This window comes from Nomascus leucogenys, chromosome 13 (assembly GCF_006542625.1).
Source record: "Nomascus leucogenys isolate Asia chromosome 13, Asia_NLE_v1, whole genome shotgun sequence".
Classification (NCBI taxonomy): Eukaryota; Metazoa; Chordata; class Mammalia; order Primates; family Hylobatidae; genus Nomascus; species Nomascus leucogenys.
This window is the reverse complement of record NC_044393.1, coordinates 87,486,875-87,504,355: the sequence shown is the minus strand read 5'-3', so window position 1 is coordinate 87,504,355 and position 17,481 is coordinate 87,486,875. Positions and strand designations below refer to the sequence as shown.

Sequence of the window (17,481 nt, the reverse complement as noted above, 5' to 3'; positions counted from 1 at the left end):
AAGTGGTCCTCCTGCCTCAACCTCCCAAAGTGCTGGGATTACAGGCATGAGCCACCATTCATATTAATCACAGAAGTAATTCCAGACTAAGAGAAACATGGCCAGGTGTGGTGGCTCACACCTGTAATCCTAATACTTTGGGAGGCCGAGGCGGGAGGGTCACTTGAGGCCAGCTGTTCAAGAGCAGCCTGGGGAACACAGTGAGACCCTGTCTCCATTTAAAAAATAGTAACACTAGGCGCAGTGGCTCACGCCTGTAATCCCAGCACTTTGGGAGGTGGAGGTGGACAGATCACCTGAGGTCAGGAGTTTGAGACCTGACTGGCCAACATGGTGAAACCTCATCTCTACTAAAAATAAAAAAATTAGCTGGGCACGGTGGCAGGCGCCTGTAATCCCGGCTACTTGGGAGGCTGAGGCGAGATAATCGCTTGAACCCAGGAGGCGGAGGTTCCAGTGAGCTGAGATTGTGCCATTGCACTCCAGCCTGGGCATCAAGAGTGAAACTCCATCTCCAAAATAATAATAATAATAACAACAAGAACAACAATAATAAACAGATATAAAGGGCATTTTTGGGAAAAGGGGAAAAACGGAAGATAGACTTGTATTAGACTATTGGGAAATAATACCTATTTTAGACAGCTGCGATAAGGTTATTGGTATTATTATCAAGGTGACTGTCTTACCTTTGGTAAGAGACTGGCATGCATAAACCAGCTGTCATGACCCATTCCATAGTCCTGCTGCAACATGGGGACAGCGTTCCTAGAGTGGCTCGCTGTTGCTATAGTGAACAGTAAAGACTTTGTGCTCTAAAATGCTGGGGTGTGATTTAATTGGTATGGCAGTTCCCTGAGGATCAGCAGAGATGGTTGGCTATATTTGACCCCCTTAGGCTTATGGCGGCTTCTCTGGTGACATCTATCAGAACATTTAAAAAGGAATGCACACTATTTTTAAAAATCTAGACATCTTAAAATATGAGAGGCTGCAAGCAGATACAGAGATAATGGGACAGAAACTTCAGTAACACACATAACAAGGAACAAAGACTTCGCAAAAATCGCTTGGAAAAGTCACTATAGTAATAGACAACTTTAGACCTCAACAAACAACAAAATAAATCCCTGAGTAGAAGGAGAATCTGTTTTCCAGAGTTACCAACACATTATAATACTTAAATTGTTTGGTTCTCAACAAATGAATTATAAATCATAGAAGGCACATAGCTGGTTCATAGGAAAAAAAATAATTTGACAGAAAACTATCCCTGGGACAGCCCAGACAGTAAAACTACTAGTCAAAGATGTTAAATCAACTGTCTCAAATATGCTCAGTGAGATAAAAGAAACTATGCGAAGAGCTAAAGGATATCAGAAGAGTATATGAACAAACAGGGAATGTCAGTAAAGAGACACACATTATAGAAAAGAACCAAAATGAAATTCTGAAGCTGAAAAGCCCAAGAGCTAAAATGAAAAATTCATATAGCAGTACAATGGCAGATTTGAGCAGGAGGAAGAAACAGCAAACTTGAAGATAAAATAATTGAAATTATCCAGTCTGAAGATTAAAATGAAAAAATAAAGAAAAAATTAACAGAACCTAAGGCACCTGTGGAACACCACTGAACAAGTGCTAGAAGAGAGAGGCAAAAAACATATGGAATAAATACCTAAAAACTTCCTAAATTTGATGAAGAACATGAATCCATGCATGTAAGATGCTCAGTAAGCTCCAAGCAGGATAAACTCAGATCTTGTTACTGCGGTAACTTTAGAACTATAACATTCCAATGTCTAAGGGATGGCTTATTTTTGCTTGCTGATGGCTGGCACAGTCCATTTGAGACTTTCCCCAAACTATTCTGCAAGAGCAGTAGCCTCTCCCTTCATCAAGCACTCCCCTGACTCCACAGACTGAAAGTTGATTCTGGTCATTTTTTCCAGTTTACTGGTTGTTTCAATGTAAGGATTAACTCCTAGAAATTCCTGCTCTGCTACTTTGCAGGATGTCCCCTTCACCAAAATTAAAACTACAGTACATCAAAGGACATTATCAAGATGGTAAAAAGACAACCCACAGGATGGGAGAAAATATTTGCAAATCATGTATCTTCTAAGTGCTTAGTATCCAGAATATATAAACTTTTACAAGAAAAATACAAAAATAGGTAAAGAACTTGAATAGACATTTCTTTTCTTTTCTTTTTTTTTTGGAGACAGAGTATTATCCTGTTGCCCAGGCTAGAGGACAGTGATACAATCACAGCTCACTGCAGCCTCCATCTCCTAGGCTCAAGTGTTCCTCCTGCCTCAGCCTCCTGAGTAGCTGAGACTACAGTCATGTACCACCATGCCTAGCTAAATTTTTTTACTTATATTTTTGTAGAGACAGGGTCTCCCTATGTTGCTCAGTGTGGTCTTGAACTCCTGGGCTCAAGTGATCCTCCCACCTCAGACTCCCAAATAGCTGGGATTTTAAGTGTTGAGCCACTGTGCCTATCCGACATTTCTCCAAAGAAGATTAAAAAAAAATAGCAACCAACAAGCACATGAAATGATTTTCAACATCATTTGGGAAATGCAAATCAAAACCACAATGAGATTACCACTTCACACCCACTAGGGATGGCTCTCATCCAAAAAATTAAATAAATAAAAGGAAAAATAAATGCTGTCCAGGATGTGGAGAAATTATAACTCTTGTGCACTGCTGACACGATGCAAATGGTGGAGCTGCTGTGGTAACAGTTTGGTAGTTCACCAAAAAGCTAACAGCCATTCTACTCCTATACACCCAAAAAGAACTGAAAACAGGGACTAACAGATATTTGGACACCAATGTTCATAGCAGTATTATTCATAAGCGCTAAAGAGTGGGCAGCCTAAATATCCACTAAAAGATCAATGTGTAAATAAATTGTGCTATACCCTTACAATGGAGTATTATTCACCCATAAGAAGTGAAGTCTGATATATGCTACGCTATGGATAAAACTTGAAAATATTATGCTAAAGGAAGTAAGTCAGACCAGAAAAGGACAAATATTGTATAATTCTATTTTTATGAGGTTCTAGAATAGGCAAACTCACAAGGACAGAAGGAAAGAGGAGCAGCATGATAGCAGTTGTCAAGAACAAGCGCCTTACGAAAGGCAGCAAAGGGAGCCAAGAAGGTAGTTGATCCATTTTCTTAGAAAGATTGGTACGATGTGAAAGCTTCTGCTATGTCCAAGAAATATCAGAAAGACACTAGTCACCAGAACCAAGGAACAAAAATTGCATCTGATGGTCTCAAGGGTTATGTGTTTGCAGTGAGTCTTGTTGACTTGCAGAATGATGAAGTTGCATTTAGAAAATTCAAACTGAGCCGGGGGCGGTGGCTCATGCTTGTAATCCCAGCACTTTGGGAGGCCGAGGCGGGCGGATCACGAGGTCAGGAGATCGAGACCGTGGTGAAACCCCGTCTCTACTAAAAATACAAAAAATTAGCCGGGCGTGGTGGCGGGCGCCTGTAGTCCCAGCTACTCGGACAGGCTGAGGCAGGAGAATGGCGTGAACCCGGGAGGCGGAGCTTGCAGTGAGCCGAGATCGCGCCACTGCACTCCAGCCTGGGTGACAGAGCAAGACTCCGTCTCAAAAAAAAAAAAAAAAAAAAAAAAAAAAAAGAAAATTCAAACTGATTATCAAAGATGTTCAGGGCAAAAACTGCCTGACTTAATAACTTCCATGGCATGGGTCTTACTCCAGGACAAAATGTGTTCCAGGGTGAAAAAATGGCAGACCATGATTGAAGCTCATGTTGACATCAAGACTACTACTGATGATTACTTGTTTCATCTGCTCTGTATTGGTTTTACTAAAAAACCAACAATCAGATACGGAAGACCTTTTATGCTCTGCACCAACAGGACTGCCAAACCCAGAAGAAGATGCTGGAAATCATGACCTGAGAGGTACAGACAAATAACTTGAAAAGATGTGGTCAATACATTGATTCCGGATAGCACTGGAAAAAACATAGAAAAGGCTTGCCGATCTATTTCTCCTCTCCATGATGTTTTCAGAAGAAATGCAAAAATGCTGAAGAAGCCCAGGTTTGAACTGGAAAAATTCATGGAGCTTCATAGTGAAGGTAGCAGTTCTGGAAAAGCAACTGGGGATGAGATACGTGCTAAAGTTGAATGAGCTGTTGGATATGAACCACTGTCCAATAATCTGTTTTCTAATTGTGGCAAATAAAAAGTTCCATTTGTGAAAGCAGAAAAGAGGTTACCAGGGGCTAGGAGGAAGGGGCAATAGGGAGGAGTTCTTGCTTAACGGGTAAAGAAGTTCTGCTCAGAGAAAAGCTGAAAATTCTAAAAACCAGAGCGCCTCTTCTCCAAAAGATCGCAGCTCCTCGCCAGCAACGGAATCCATCGCAAGGAAGCTAAAAACCTTGAAAAAAGATTAGACGAATGGCTAATGAGCATAAACAGTGTAGAGAAGACCTTAAACGACCTATGGAGCTGAAAACCATGGCATGAGAACTAGGTGACGGATGCACAAGCTTCAGTAGCCGATTCAATCAACTGGAAGAAAGGGTATCAGTGATTGAAGATCAAATAAATGAAATGAAGCGAGAAGAGAAGTTTAGAGAAAAAAGAGTAAAAAGAAACGAACAAAGCCTCCAAGAAATATGGGACTATCTGAAAAGACCAAATCTGTGTCTGACTGGTGTACCTGAAAGCGATGGGGAGAATGGAACCAAGCTGGAAAACACTCTTCAGGTTATTATCCAAGAGAACTTCCCCAACCTAGCAAGGCAGGCCAACATTCAAATTCAGGAAATACAGAGAACACCACAAAGATACTCGAGAAGAGCAACCCCAAGACACATAATTGTCAGATTCACCAAGGTTGAAATGAAGGAAAAAACGTTAAGCGTGGCCAGAAGGAAAGGTCAGGTTACCCACAAAGGGAAGCCCATCAGACTAACAGTGGATCTCTCAGCAGAAACTCTAAAAGCCAAGAGAGTGGGGGCCAATATTCAACAGTCTTAAAGAAAAGAATTTTCAACCCAGAATTTCACATCCAGCCAAACCAAGCTTCATAAGTGAAGGAGAAATAAAATCCTTTACAGACAAGCAAATGCTGAGAGATTTTGTCACCACCAGGCCTGCCATACCAGAGCTCCTCCTGAAGGAAGCAATAAACATGGAAAGGAACAACTGAGACCAGCCACTGCAAAAACATGCCAAATTGTAAAGACCATCGATGCTAGGAAGAAACTGCATCAACTAATGGGCAAAATAACCAGCTAACAATATAATGACAGGATCAAATTCACACATAACAATATTAACCTTAAATGTAAATGGGCTAAATGCTCCAATTAAAAGGCAAAGACTGGCAAATTGGATCAAGAGTCAAGATCCATTAGTGTGCTATATTCGGGAGACCCATCTCACGTGCACAGACACACATAGGCTCAAAATAAAGGGATGGAGGAAGATCTACCAAACAAATGGAAAGCAAAAAAAAGCAGAGGTTGCAATCCTAGTCTCTGATAAAACAGACTTTAAACCAACAAAGATCAAAGAGACAAAGAAGGCCAATACATAATGGTAAAGGGATCAGTTCAACAAGAAGAGCTAACTAACCTCAATATATATGCACCCAATACAGGAGCATCCAGATTCATACAGCAAGTCCTTAGAGACCTACAAAGAGACTTAGACTCCCACACAATAATAATGGGAGACTTTAACACCCCACTGTCAACATTAGACACATCAATGAGACAGAATGTTAACAAGGATATCCAAGACTTGAACTCAGCTCTGCACCAAGCAGACCTAAGAGACATCTACAGAACTCTCCACCCCAAATCAACAGAATATACATTCTTCTCAGCACCACATGACACTTATTCCAAAATTGACCACATAGTTGGAAGTAAAGCACTCCTCAGCAAATGTAAAAGAACAGAAATCACAACAAACTGTCTCTCAGACCACTGTGCAATCAAATTAGAACTCAGGACTAAGAAACTCACTTAAAACCGCACAACTACATGAAAACTGAAAAACCTGCTCCTAAATGACTACTGGGTACATAACGAAATGAAGGCAGAAATAAAGATGTTCTTTGAAACCAATGAGAACAAATACACAATGTACCAGAATCTCTGGGACACATTTAAAGCAGTGTGTGGAGAGAAATTTATAGCACTAAATGCCCACAAGAGAAAGCAGGAAAGATCTAAAACTGACACCCTAACATCACAATTAAAGGAACTAGAGAAGCAAGAGCAAACAAATTCAAAAGCTAGCAGAAGGCAAGAAATAACTAAGATCAGAGCAGAACTGAAGGAGATAGAGACACAGAAAACCCTTCGAAAAGATTCATGAATCCAGGAGCTGGTTTTTTTGAAAAGATCAACAAAATAGATAAACCGTTAGCAAGACTAATGAAGAAAAGAGAGAAGACTCAAACAGACGCAATAAAAAACGATAAAGGGGATATCACCACCGATCCCACAGAAATACAAACTACCATCAGAGAATACTATAAACACCTCTACAGAAATAAGCTAGAAAATCTAAAAGAAATGGATAAATTCCTGGACACATACACCGTCCCAAGACTAAACAAGGAAGAAGTTGAATCCCTGAATAGACCAATAACAGGCTCTAAAATTGAGGCAATAATTAATAGCCTACCAACGAAAAAAAGTCCAGGACCAGACATATTTACAGCCAAATTCTACCAGAGGGACAAAGAGGAGCTGGTACCATTCCTTCTGAAACTACTCCAATCAACAGAAAAACAGGGAATCCTCCCTATCTCATTTTATGAGGCCAGCATCATAAATCTGCCAAGCCTGGCAGAGACACACAAAAAAAGAGAATTTTAGACCAATATCCCTGATGAACAACGATGCGAAAATTCTCAATAAAATACTGGCAAACCAAATCCGGCAGCACATCAAAGAGCTTATTCACCAAGATCAAGTTGGCTTCATCCCTGGGATGCAAGGCTGGTTCAACATATGCATATTGATAAACGTAATCCATCACATAAACAGAACCAAAGACAAAAACCACATGATTATCTCAATAGATGCAGAAAAGGCCTCTGACAAAATTCAACAGCGCTTCATGCTGCAAACTCTCAATAAACTAGGTATTGATGGAACGTATCTCAAAATAATAAGAGCTATTTATGACAAACCCACAGCCAATATCATACTGAATGGGCAAAAACTGACCTTTGAAAAATTCCCTTTGAAAATTGGCACAAGACAGGGATGCCCTCTCTCACCACTCCTGTTCAACACAGTGTTGGAAGTTCTGGCCAGGGCAATCAGGCAAGAGAAAGAAATAAAGGGTATTCGATTAGGAAAAGAGGAAGTCAAATTGTCCCTGTTTGCAGATGACATGATTGTATATTTAGAAAACCCCATTGTCTCAGTCCAAAATCTCCTTAAGCTGATAAGCAACTTCAGCAAAGTCTCAGGATACAAAATCAATGTGCAAAAATCACAAGCATTCTTATACACCAATAACAGACAAACAGCCAAATCATGAGTGAACTCCCATTCACAATTGCTTCAAAGAGAATAAAATACCAAGGAACCAAACTTACAAGAGACGTGAAGGACCCCTTCAAGGAGAACTACAAACCACTGCTCAATGAAATAAAAGAGGACACAAACAAATGGAAGAACATTCCATGCTTATGGATAGGAAGAATCAGTATCGTGAAAATGGCCATACTGCCCAAGGTAATTTATAGATTCAGTGCCATTCCCATCAAGTTACCAATGACTGTCTTCACAGAACTGGAAAAAAACTACTTTAAAGTTCACATGGAACCATAAAAGAGCCCGCATTGCCAAGAGAATCCTAAGCCAAAAGAACAAAGCTGGAGGCATCACGCTACCTGACTTCAGAGTACACTACAAGGCTACAGTAACCAAAACAGCATGGTACTGGTACCAAAACAGAGATACAGACCAGTGGAACGGAATACAGGCCTCAGAAATAACATCAGACATCTATAACCATCTGATCTTTGACAAACCTGACAAAAACAAGAAATGGGGAAAGGATTCCCTATTCAATAAATGGTGCTGGGAAAACTGGCTAGCCATATGTAGAAATCTGAAACTGGATCCCTTTCTTACACCTTATACAAAAATTAATTCAAAATGGATTAAAGACTTAAATGTTAGACCCAAAACCATAAAAACCCTAGAAGAAAACCTAGGCAATACCATTCAGGGCATAGGCATGGGCAAGGACTTCATGACTGAAACACCAAAAACAATGGCAACAAAAGCCAAAATAGACAAATGGGATCTAATTCAACTAAGGAGCTTCTGCACAGCAAAAGAAACTACCATCAGAGTGAACAGGCAACCTACAGAATGGGAAAAAATTATTGCAATTTACCTATCTGACAATGGGCTAATATCCAGAATCTACAATGAACTCAAATTTACAAGAAAAAAATCAAACAACCCCATCAAAAAGTGGGCAAAGAATATGAACAGACACTTTTCAAAAGAAAACATTTATGCAGCCAACAGACACATGAAAAATGCTCATCATCACCGGTCATCAAAGAAATGCAAATCAAAACCACAATGAGATACCATCTCACACCAGTTAGAATGGTGATCATTAAAAAGTCAGGAAACAACACGTGCTGGAGAGGATGTGGAGAAATAGGAACGCTTTTACACTGCTGGTGGGAGTGTAAACTGGTTCAACCATTGTGGAAGACAGTGTGGCGATTCCTCAAGGATCTAGAACTAGAAATACCATTTGACCCAGTGATCCCGTTACTGGGTATATACCCAAAGGATTATAAATCATGCTACTATAAAGACATGCACATGTATGTTTATTGCGGCACTATTCACAATAGCAAAGACTTGGAACCAACCCAAATGTCCAACAGTGATCGACCGGATTAAGAAAATGTGGCACATATACACCATGGAATACTATGCAGCCATAAAAAAGGATGAGTTCATGTCCTTTGTAGGGACATGGATGAAGCTGGAAACCATCATTCTGAGCAAACAGAAAACCAAACACCGCATGTTCTCACTCATAGGTGGGAATTGAACAATGAGAACACTTGGACACAGGAAGGGGAACATCACACACTGGGGCCTGTTGTGGGGTGAGGGGATGGGGGAGGCATAGCATTAAGAGAAATACCTAATGTAAATGATGAGTTAATGGGTGCAGCAAACCAACATGGCACATGTGTATATATGCAACAAACCTGCACGTTGTGCACATGTACCCTAGAACTTAAAGTATAATTTAAAAAAAAAAAAAGTTCTTCTCAGGATGATGAAAAAGTTCTGGAAATAGTAGTGAAAGTTACAGAACACTACGAATGTACTTAATGCCACAGAATTATATACTTGAATATGATTAAAGTAGTAAATTTTATGTTATGTATATTTTACTACTGTAAAAAAAAGTACTCGAAACATTGACAAGGCATAGTAAAATATTCCCAAAGAAAATAAAAGGAAATTAATAAAATGAAATAGAACTATTAATGTATTTTTTCAGAGAAACCAATAAAATTGAAAATCCATATTGAGGAAAGAGAAAGAAATAGGGAAGGCCTACAAAATCACCGGGAATGAAAAAGAAAATTCATAACTTTAGATGATACAGAGAAACAATTACCAAGAGGTTATTATCAACTACCTCTATCAATAACATTGAAAATTTACATAAAATGTACAAATTCCTAGAAAAAAAGAAACTGTCTACCATAGTATCTCAAGTAGAAGAGTCCTATAGATAAACCTTTAAGAAAACTGAATCCAGAGTTAAAATCTTCCCACAAAGAAAGGCCCAGTCCCTGACTGCTACCATATATTCAAGAAATACTTTAATTCCAATCTTACACAAATTCCTTCAGGGAAATTAAATAAGTAGCACTCTGTAATTCATTTTATGAAGTTTTGCCTAACTCTACAAGAAAACTCATAAGGGCAGTATTACAAAGAAAAACCACAGGCCAAGGTAATTCATAAATATAAAAGCAATAAACAAAGTATTAGCAAACCAAATCCTATAGCATGTGAAAAGAATAATATACCATCACTAAGTAGACTTCTGCCTAGGAAAGTAAGTTTATTTTACTATTAGAAAATCAATTCTTAGAACTCACCACCTAACAGATTAAAGAAAAAATTATGCTTTCACTAGATACATAAGAAAAAGTATATTTAAAAAAAAAAATCTAAGGCCAGGAGTGGTGGCTCATGCCTATCTATAATCCCAATACTTTGGGAGGCCTAGGTGGGTGGATCGCCTGAGGGTAGGAGTTCCAGACCAGTCTGACCAACATGGGGAAACCCCATCTCTACTAAAAATACAAAATTAGCCAGGCGTGGCGGCGCATGCTTGTAATCCCAGCTACTTGGGAGGTTGAGGCAGGAGAATAACTTGAACCCGGGAGGCGGAGGTTGTGGTGAAACGAGATTGTGCCATTGCACTCCAGCCTGGGCAACAAGAGCGGAACTCCGTCTCAAAAAAAAAAAATCTATTTATGATCAAAAAGACACACTCACAGACACACATGCCTCTGTGAATAGTAGGAAATAAATGGGGAGGTATATGGCCTAGAATTGAGGTTCAATATTATGTACTGCCTTGATTCTGGTAAAACTGGGAGGACTTTGAACAGCCTAACCACAAGTTCTCCTCCCCACTCTACTTCCACAGATAGGGTCCCTTAACCAAATACTCTTTATCAAAGCGACCAGGCACAATTTCTGCTTATGCTTAAATACTGAGTTTCAGTTTCCTGCCAGCCTATATAATTATTCAAACAAGCCAATCTCATCCTCCTGTAGGAACCTGGGGCACCCCATTTTCATGATACTACATAAAAAGGCTACCTCCCACAGTCCCTGTTTGTTTACTCCGTTCCGAGTGCAACCATCATGTGGCCCTGCCTGGCAATGTAGTGTCCTCCCCAGGGCTATAGAAGTCTATGTGACTAATAAACTGTTGTCAATTTCATCTGTCCAGTGTCAGATGTTATGTATTGGGCCAACCTCATAATCCTAGGGCAGGAATCCCTCCCTCACCAATGGGAATATCTATATGCTTATAAAAGATCTATATAAAATCCTACAGTAAACTTCCTATTTAATGGTGTAATGTTGAAGCTTCCTTTCTGAGATCAGGAACAAGATAGATATCCACTGGCTTGACTTTTATTCAACAATGGAGAGTTTAGGCAGCATGATAAAGCAAGAAAAAGAAAAGGCATAAATATTAGAAATAATAAACATTGTCATTATTCACAGATGATATGATTAGATACAAGAGAAGCCAAACAAAGCTACAGAGAACTTACTAGAATTAGAAAGATTTAACAAAGTTATTGAAAAAAATTTTTTTTAAACATTTGGGGCCGGGCACAGTGGCTAATGCCTAGGATCCCAGCACTTTGGGAGGCCAAGGCCAGAGGAGTGTAGGGATTTGAGGCCAGAGGAGTGTAGGGATTTGACACCAGCCTGGGCAACAAAGTGAGACCCCTACCTCTACAAAAATGAGCAAAAATTAGCTGAGGATGGTGGTACATGCCTGTAGTCCCAGCTACTCGAGAGGATGAGGTGGGAAGATGACTTGAGCCCAGGAGGCTGAGGCTGCAGTGATCCCTGACTGTGCCACCACACTGCAGCCTGGGTGACAGAGTGAGACCATGGCTCAAAAAAACAAAAACAAATTAAGATATAAAACAAGTTTGGGCCAGGCATGGTGGCCAAAAGCTCTCAGCATTTTGGGAGGCCAAAGTGAGAGGATCACTTGAGTCCAGGAGTTCAAGACCCACCTGGGCAACATAGTGAGACACCATCACTACAAAAAATAGTAAAAAGGAAAAAAAAAACCCCACACATTTGTATTTATATTTACGAGGAACAAAAAGGTAGAATAAAGTTAAAATGGAATATCATTTACAGTAGCCTATCAAGTACCTACAAAAACTTTAAGGGAAAACATGCAAAATCTCAATGGGAATAATTATACTTAATGAGTCACTAAAGAAAGCATAAGATCCTTTTGTGGTTCATAAGCTTGATGATCAGGTTTTCAGGCACACGTGTGCAATGTGCCTCCTTCAAACTCTGTTAGGATGCTAGCATGCTACCCATCTGACTTAATGGAAAAAAATTAAGAAGCATAATAATATTCTCCTCAAATTATCAATTTCTCATAATCCCAATAGCCTATCATGTTTTTTGTGAAACCTGATAGGTGGATTCTTATGTGGTAATTCAAATAGCTAACAAGTAATTAGAAGATGCTTCTGAAAAATAATTACAGGTATTGGTGAGGGGTTACGTAAGGACTTGCTTTGCCAGCTATCAAAAACTACTGTCAAGAGAATGTGGGCCAAGCAGTGGTTCATGCCTGTAATCCCAAGACCGAGACAGGAGGACAATCTGAGGTCAGGAGTACGAGACCAAATTGGGCAACAAAGCAAGACTCTTTTATCTAAAAGGAAAAAAAAAGTGTGACCCTGGTGCAGATAGTAACAAATAGATCAACAGATTAAAACTGCCTGAGAAAGAGAAATCAGATTGCTAAGAAAGAAACAGACTCACGCATACATAATTTATAAGCACGGTGGTGTAGAGCACTGGGAAAAGAATAGTACTATTTTCTGCTAATGGGGCTTGGATAACAGGTAAAAAGTGAAACTGGACTGCAACCTCACCATACATATAAATCAACTGCAGATGAAACGAAAACCCAAATGTGAAGGAAAAATTATAGAGCTTTTAAAATATTTTCTTTTTTCTTTTTTTCTTTTTTTTTTGGAGACAGGGTCTTGCTCTGTTACTCAGGCTGGAGTGCTGTGGTACGATGAAGGCTCACTGCAGCCCTGGGTCCTCTTGGGTCCAAGCAATCTTCCCACATTAGCTTCTCAAGTAGTTGAGATCACAGGCTTATGCCACCATGCCTGGCTCGTTTTGTTTGTTGGTTTGTATTGAGACAACTTGTCCCTATGTTGCCCACGCAGTCTCAAACTCCTGGGCTCGAGTGATCCTCCCACAGTACTGGGATTACAGGTGTGAGCTACAGTGCCCAGCCCAGAAAGATTCTTAAAACAAGAGTACTTACCACAGAGATTCATAAAATTCAAAAATTCAAATTCAAAAAATAAAAGACCCTATAAAAAAGGCAAACAGAATGGAAGAAGATAGCGAGAATATAAAATAACTCCTATTAAAATTAAAATAGCCAGACATGGTGGCACATACTTGTCATCCCAGATATTTGGGAGGCTGAGGCAGAAGGATTGCTTGAGCCCAGGAGTTTGAGACCAGCCTGGACAACATAGCAAGATCAAGGCTCATAAAAAAAATAACTTGGGAGGCCAAGGCAGGTGGATCACCTGAGCTCGGGAGTTTGAGACCAACCTGACCAACATGGAGAAATCCCGTCTCTACTAAAAATACAAAATTAGGCCAGGTGTGGTGGCGCATGCCTGTAATCCCTACTACTCGGGAGGCTGAGGCAGGAGAATCACTTGAACCTGGGGGTCAGAGGTTGCAGCAAGCTGAAATCACGCCATTGCACTCCAGTCTGAGCAACAAGAGTGAAACTCTGTCTTAAAAAAAATAATAATAACTCTTTAAAAAGTGGAAAAAAAAAGTTTAAATAACCCAACAAAAAGAAAAAATAGGAGAGACTCAAACAAGTGCTTCACAATAGCTGAAATCTAAATGATGGATATGAAAAGTGCTCAGTCTAACTGGTACTTAGGAAAAGCTTCTCAGATCACAATAAGTTAACAGGAAACACCCACAAGATTGCCGAAAAATAAAAAGATTGATAATACCAAATGTTAGTTAACGTCTACATCTGAGCCAACAGGAACATACATGAACTGCTAGTGGGTACATGAGAGTTGGTAAAAGTTAACTTGAGCGTTCACCTTCTCTATGATCAGGAATTCTGACTTACAGTATTTAAAACACACACACACACACACACACACACACACCCCAAAACCTCAGGACTCACATATACGAACAGCAGGATATATTAACAAGAATGTTAACAGCTTCACTGCTTTAAAAAGAGCAAAAAACAGGCAACATTTCCAATACACAGCAACAACAGAATGGAAAATTTAATTGTGGTATATTTGTGCAAAGTATTATATAGCATTAAAAATGAATAAACTATAGCTATATGCAACAACATGGATGATCCCTTCAATGTTAAATGAAGATAGGAAGAAATAAAATACACCAGCACCATTCCTTTCACAAAAAGTCCCAAAACAGACAAAGCTAGGTTACCGCATTTACCATAAAGTAAATGAAGGAATTGTAAACATAAAAGTGGGGCAGGCCAAGTGCAGTGCCTCATGCCAGTATTCCCAGCACTTTGGGAGACTGAGGTGGTAGGACTGCTTGACCTCAGGAGTTCAAGACCAGCCTGGGTAACAGTGAGACCTCGTCACTACAAAAAAAAATTTAAAAATTTATTCATCGCCCGGGCGCGGTGGCTTACACCTGTAATCCCAGCACTTTGGCCGAAGCGGGTGGATCACCTGAGGTCAGGAGTTTGAGACCAGCCTGGCCAACATGGCAAAACCCTGTCTCTGCTAAAAATACAAAAATTAGCCAGACGTGTTGGCGCACGTCTGTAATCCAAGCTACTTGGGAGGCTGAGGTGGGAGAATCGCTTGAACCTGGGGGCAGAAGTTGCAGTGAGCTGAGCTCACACCATTGCACTCCAGCCTGGGCAACAAGAGCAAAACTCTGTCTCAAAAAAAAAAAAAAAAAAGTAAAAAATAAAATAAATGCCGGGGGCAGTGGCACGCCTGTAATCCCAGCACTTTGGGAGGCCAAGGCAGGCAGATCACCTGAGACTTGGAGTTCGAGACCAGCTTGATCAACATGGAGAACCCCCGTCTCTACTAAAAAATACAAAATTAGCCAGGCGTGGTGACGCATGCCTGTAATCCCAGCTACTCGGGAGGCTGAGGCAGGAGAATTGCTTGACCCCGGGAGGCAGAGATTGCGGTGAGCCAACATCCCGCCACTGCACTCCAGCCTGGGCAACAAGAGCAAAACTCCTTCTCATACAGGCATGCTGGCACACGCCCAGCTACTCAGGAGTCTACGGCTGGAGGATCATTTGAACCCGGGAGATGAAGATTGCAGTGATCTCTGATTGCACCACTACACTCTGGCCTAGGTGACAGAGCAAGACCTGTCAAAAAGAAGAAAAGAAAAAAAAAGGTTGGACAAACGGTTACCTTCTAAGAGAGAGGGAAGAAGTGATAAAAATATAGCAGACAAGGAACTTTTGGGGTTACTGGCTATGTGTGTTTCTTGATCTAAGTGGTGGTTATATAATTATTCACTTAATATGTTAATTGTACATGTGTTTCCCTCACACTTTTTGAAAAGCTTAAGCATTCTAAGTTTTCAGTTCATGGTGGGGAGACCTCTTCAACAAAAATGAGAAGGCACCCGCAGGGGTAAGAAGCACAATTAGGAAGCAGCTGAAATGACCTCAGGATATAAAGATGGCCTGAACTAAGAAGATAAAAAGAAGGCAACCGATTTCTGAGATGTAGAAAGGAGAATTGACAGAATTTGTTAAGGGAAGGTTAGCTTTTTTAAAAAAGTCAAGGATGGAGCCTTAACTTTTAGTCTTTTTAATCCCTATTAAAATAATGAATTAGGAGGCCACTATGCTGAGATGGCCACAGCACCTTGGGTTCTTATCTAAGCAAAGAGAAACCAAACTCAAAGTGAACTTAAGCTTAACTAATCAGAAACCACCAACTAGCCTCTAGTGACTTTATGAATCAGAAACTGCCAACTAGCCTCTAACTAGGTACTTTCTACTGTCTTGATGCCAAGAATACCTTATCAAAGTTTCCCTCTCCTGCCCCTTCTGTGGAGCACTGAGCCACTTACTCAACTGATACTGCCCATTCATGAATCCCTGAGTTCTAAAATAAACAAAAACTAGCTGGGTGTGGTAGCATGCACCTGTAGTCCCAGCTACTCAAGAGGCTAAGGTAGGAGGATCACTTCAGCCCAGGGGATAAAGGCTGAAGTAAGCTGTGTTTGCACTACTGCACTCTAGCCTGGGCCACAGAGTAAGACGCTGCCTCAAAAATAAATAAATAAATAAAAAGACAGGGTTTTTGCTATGCTGCTCAGGCTGGTCTTGAATTAGCCTCAAGCGATCCTCCTGCCTGAGCCTTCCAGAGTGCTGGGATTACAGACAGGCATGAATCACCGTGCCCAAACCAAAATAACATACCCTGACCTACAGTATTAATCAATATTCTTCTCAGTTTCCTTTAATTATACTAGTACATAAACCAATTTCTTTTTAAATTACAACATTCCAAGATTTATAAACTACAAGAATTACCTGTCCAGCCTTACAGTGGAAAATGTAGATAAGCTCCCATCCAAAAATCTTTCCCTCCTTATCCTCCTGACATTTATTTCTATTAGTTTTCCAACAAATTTATAATTTGTTGGAAATCTGATAAATGAAACGTTTATATATTATGAACATTTAATAATATTCACAACTGAGCTGCAGAGCATAGTACAATATTTCCTTTCTCAAGCAATTTTATTCTCAAATTATCAATTGCCTGCATTTTAAAAATCTGCTTAGTTTTAAAGTATTTATCACTAAATCAGCAGCAAACTTTCCAAAAGAACTGCAAACCCTTTTCAATATGTTCAAATGTATCAGCTAATCAAACAGTTTTACATTTGTGCCCTCAAATGTATCCTTCTCCGAAATATGAAGTCCTTCTTCCAGCTCCAAACCTTTTCAAGCCTGCTGCAAGCTGCCATCCTGGAGCTTGCCTTCATCATTATCTTGGGAATTTCTATGCCTAATGATATTACCACAAGTATCTGTTTGCTTTACATCACATGAAATCTGAAGTTTCAAAATACCAACATAACCACTAAAACACACCACTGAATAAAGTTTTTTTGTGCTTACAATACAGCATACTAGGAATGCACAATCAATATTGTGATTTAAAAATCAGTTTCAAAAATCCTTTACTATGTAGGTAAAACTATTTGGTTGACACAGAACAATGTTCATTTGTTTCGTTTGCTGGGGAAGCAGGGAGAGTTACTTATATTTGTTTAGTTTCATAAAACATTTACAGAGTTCCAAAGTCAATACTGTGAACCAGTTACATTTACAGAGGTCTAATTTTCTTCTCTAACTCCTTCCCAAATTTTTCTTGCCCTGCTATCAGTCATTTTTAGTTATTTATTCTTCTGTTGTTTGTTTTTTTGAGATGGAGTCTCTGTCTCCCAGGCTGGAGTGCAGTGGCCTGATCTCTGCTCACTGCCTCTGTCTCCTGGATTCAAGCGATTCTGCTCACTGCAACCTCTGCCTCCTGGGTTCAAGCAGTTCTCCTG

The 17,481-nt window shown here is 40.0% G+C and overlaps 1 protein-coding gene and 1 non-coding gene across 5 annotated transcripts in view; one reads left to right on the top strand and one right to left on the bottom strand.

Annotated features, from left to right (window-relative positions):
- TRIM24 (tripartite motif containing 24) overlaps window positions 1–17,481 on the bottom strand; it is a 126,030-nt gene that overhangs the window by 91,546 nt on the left and 17,003 nt on the right. The gene's annotated exons all lie outside the window — the stretch shown is intronic.
- LOC115838159 lies at window positions 12,095–12,198 on the top strand. Its single transcript, XR_004033200.1, has one exon. It is a non-coding gene; the product is annotated as a small nucleolar RNA U13 (small nucleolar RNA).